The sequence below is a fragment of the Egretta garzetta genome, unplaced genomic scaffold, assembly GCF_000687185.1.
Source record: "Egretta garzetta isolate BGI_Z169 unplaced genomic scaffold, ASM68718v1 scaffold108, whole genome shotgun sequence".
Classification (NCBI taxonomy): Eukaryota; Metazoa; Chordata; class Aves; order Pelecaniformes; family Ardeidae; genus Egretta; species Egretta garzetta.
The window spans coordinates 658,460-662,672 of record NW_009260614.1 but is presented as its reverse complement, the minus strand read 5'-3'; positions in this window follow the sequence as shown (position 1 = coordinate 662,672).

Here is a 4,213-nt window from a genome sequence, read left to right as displayed (position 1 = left end):
ATCTTGACTGTAGATATAAAATATCAAGCCTCAGATCCTTAGAAAAACAAAACAAAAACCCAAAATGAAAATATTTTGAGCTCAGTAAAAGCATTTTTGCTAACAATACTTCATTTAATTAACACATCTGCAAGCAGGGCTGATCTGCTATGAGAAAATCCAGGTCGGCCCTTGCTGTTCTGATACTGGCTGTTGGGTAGGAGGGCATGGGAAGTGAAGCAAACCTGCAGCCAAGCTGCAATAATCTCTGGGAACTGTCTGAAAAATATTCTCTGCTGAATTTCATTTCCTCATCTTTTTCTCAGGGTATCATCCACACCAATTTTCAAGTCAGAGCTGAGTAATGGTCCACTGTTTGATCCTCGACAACCAGTACATCCAGTATTTCTTTCATTGCACAACTAAAAGCAAACTTGCTGCATGCAGTTTGCACCAAAAAACAACATAACTGGAGGAACGGAGGGAACAGCTGGATGCCAAAATGAAAGCACTTCAGCAAATGCAGCAAGAGCAGAGCCATGTCTTCTCAGCAGAGCCATTCCCATTGCCACGAGCTCATCTCTAACCATTAGAAATTCCTCTGCCAGAGGCATGTCCAGCAGCTTGTTCTGCACAGACCCAAATGCAGCAGCGTGATATGTCAGCGCTCTACCATCATTGCAAATGGCTTCATGGGAAGCAGTAAGAGAATAATCACTAGTGGGGGTCTTAGATAACCATTGCCTCTCAGCTTTTTTTTCCTAGTGAACATTGCATACCCCAAAAAGGTCTGTGTAGGTACTCGTATGGCTAAATGCATAGGCTTTTTTATTTTAGTTTTTGGTTGAGAGAGACAAACAGGTTTTAATGGGCTCATTATCACAGATAAGGAGAGGGAAGAAGGTACAGCTGCTAATGTCGGAACAGACAACATATCTCATCTTGACCTTCAACCCCCTCCACCCTCTGTCCCTGGAAAAATCCCCACCCCATCGCACCATGGTGTGAATCAGCACCTTTCTCTGGAGCTCTCCAATTAAGACTCAGCAGTGCTTGGAAAGCAGCAGTCGGCCCACACTGGACTAATTAATTTTTCCTGCCTGAGTAATTACAGTCCAGAGGTGACCATGAAAGCCAAGCAAATCAATTTGTGTTTTACTGAGATCCTCATCAGTCACGGAGCACTAACCAAGAAGAAAAAAAAAATTACCAGAGACAGCTGGCCCCCGAACAACAAGCAACAAAGGTTGCTCTGAAACTACTGAACTTCTGTGCCGGAGATAGCAAGTACAGTTCACAAAATATTTTATATTGTTTTTTGGCCCAGTCAGTCAGTTGCCACTGTCACTCTCTTGAAAATTTAAACTTCATCTCCTTCACTGGCACTCAGATCCCATGCAACTGATTCATATTCAAGCCAAAAACACTTCAAAGCTCAGTTTGTAAAGATGAGAATGATTGTTTTGCAAGTGTCTCGGCAACTGTGGGGAGCAACTTTCCCACTTTCCAAACAGAGGCAATCTGCTGCTGTGCTGAACCAGCACATTGCCGTCAGCAGCTCAACCTATTTTCCAGGAAAAGCTTTTCCAAATGTGCCAGGGATCCAAGCAGGCAACTGTCTCCACATGCCACTTGTTGATACATGCGCAGAATATGTCTCTCTCTCAGCATCCCAGAACAATAACAGAAAGCATCCCAGAACAATATTTTCTCCTGAAACCTAAAGTTTTCTTCCTTCCCTATCTAACTTTTCTATGGAGTTCATGTGATCCTAGGTGAAGAAGCAAGTGGGTTTGGCTGGTGGTATGACGGGGAAGATTAGGTTTTTCGTACATGGCAAAGAATGGGGACATGCAGCTCTCCCAGAAGCATGTGTGAGGATTTGTGGACAGGAGCTGTCTCCCTTGGAAGGGTGCAGGTGGGATGGATCTCCGTGCAGAAGTGCCATGGCTTTGTGCCCAGCTAGAAATCATTCTTCTGCCCAAGTCAAACCAGGTGGAGCAGTCCGATGGGGTGCCTGTGTCCCAGAGCCACTGAAAAGCATTCATTCCATCTGAGTTTTGGTGACTGATTGTGGTAAGGACAATCCTGCTAGCATCATGTGTTTGAGCTTTCCCGAGTTCTGCGTTAGCATGCCTCATCTCTTAATGGAGTCAAGGAGGGAATAACACCAACTTAGGTAGGGAGAGTCACTGTAGAAGTCAGATGTTCCAGCTCTTCTCCAAGAGATGCAGCACGAGAAAACATAGAAGCAACATCCTACATACCAGCTTTTTTATCCTGAAATACCTAGACACCAGCAGCTACAGACCATCCGCTGGACATTCTTGCAAAAAGATTCATATTATGGGGAGCCACGAAGACCCCTGTGAGGAGCACAGGGTCTCTGACCACTCACACATGTCTGTGCTTCAGCCTACAACATGCTCCAGGACCAAGTGCAAGCCTAGAGCACAGAAAGGATCATCAGGGTGGTCTAAGGCACATCACAAAGAGCACATCTATAGAGAAGGGTGTGGGGACCCCCTCTCTGCACAGGTCTACCTGGCTGCAGAGATGTTCTTTATCTTTCCAGGCAGGACTGTGAGCTGACAGGAATGAAACGTAGCCCGCACAACATTGCTGTTAGTGTTGTTAGCATTCCTGAATGAACATTACTGCCACCAAACGAGGGTTTGTTTGCACATGTTATGACCTGGAAGCTCTTGTCGAAATTTAGAAACGTGTTATCTCTAAGCGATCACACTGTCTATTCATATGCAGACAAGAAGACTCACAGCAGGGAGAATGAGTTAGACTACCTCAAGGAAGCTGTTGACTTCCCAGCCAGAGCACCTGTGGCAGGGAGGTGTGGGTGGCATTGCAGACAGATGAATGGAAATTGTTATTTGCAGTGCAGCGGGTAAGGCATATTGACCCTCGGTCTGGAGCGTACTGCCAGTGCATTAAAGATCTGATTGGAAAAATGGGTCACAGGCTGCAGAGACAGGAAGATTAGAGAAGCCACCAGGTCTGGGTATCTGAGTAGGGCTGCACCTGGGTAGTTAGAAAGAGGAGTGCAAAAGAGAAAATGTGATGCAATGGCACAACTGTGACACTACTGAGCCTTCGGGGACAAAGAGGTGGTCAACAGAATGGGAGTCAAACTGTTTGAAGTGAGTGGTAGGAGAAGGAGAGGCTTTGTCACACCAGATCCATCCCTATCTATGAGCAATCAAGGGAAGCTTTTTATGATCAAATAAAAGTCTTTGGCTGTCACAGGGGTAGTGTGACTCCCCACCTGCAGTGCATTTAAATGAGCTGTCGCAGAGCTGCACTTCTGCTGATGTCCAAACTGAATCACCTAATCAGCAATTTTTGTCTATTGCCCCTTGTTATATTGCGTAGCACCACTGAGAATTTGGGCTCCATCCTCTTTGTGATTGCCTTCAAGTAGCTGCAGGCAATTAGATCCTCCTTCAAGTCCCTTTTCACCTGGATAAACCAACCCAATTCTTTTCATGCCTGTTTGCCGGGGCCTGGAACCTGGGTCTGACCATCTTCATCACCATCTGCTGGCCTCTCTCCTCTTTCTCCATTTCTCTCATGAAGCAGGAGAGAGGGTCCCTGAAGCTGGCCACAGTATGTCATGTTTGTCCTCACCAGCACTGACCAAAGAGGAAACTACTTCTCCTTACTCTGCTTGCCACAATCCTCTTAATGTTGCCCAGGACATGGTTTGCCTTATCTGCAAGGAGAGGAAGCTCTTGGAAGACATTCAACCTCGTATCCACGATTTCCTCCAGCAGGGCCTGTGACTTCTCAACAAGACTGAAAGCATCCAGTGCTGTCAGACAAGGGATCTGGACTGATTCTGGGATGTTACGGTGCATGGATAGACCTGAATAAGTGGAGAGGGCTAGTCAAGTGCATCTCATGAAACCCTTCTCTTTCAAATATATGTATGTGTGTATGAACGCATGCACGTCTGTGTACATACACATGAACATGTGTGCACGTGCCTGCGATGATATGGGGATAAGTCTCACTGCCAGCTGCTTGCTGCAAGGGCAGATGGTTGTCTCTGTAGGTTAGTTCAAGACTTCAGAAGGATGCATTAGCCACATGTTTTATTTGCATGGGAAGTTGAGTGGCTTTGGAGCCACAACACAGTGAGATTGCTGCCAAGAGCTTTCCAGGATGGAAACAATACTGCTGCCAGCCATTTCAGTCAGGACTCATAAAAAGGCAGTGG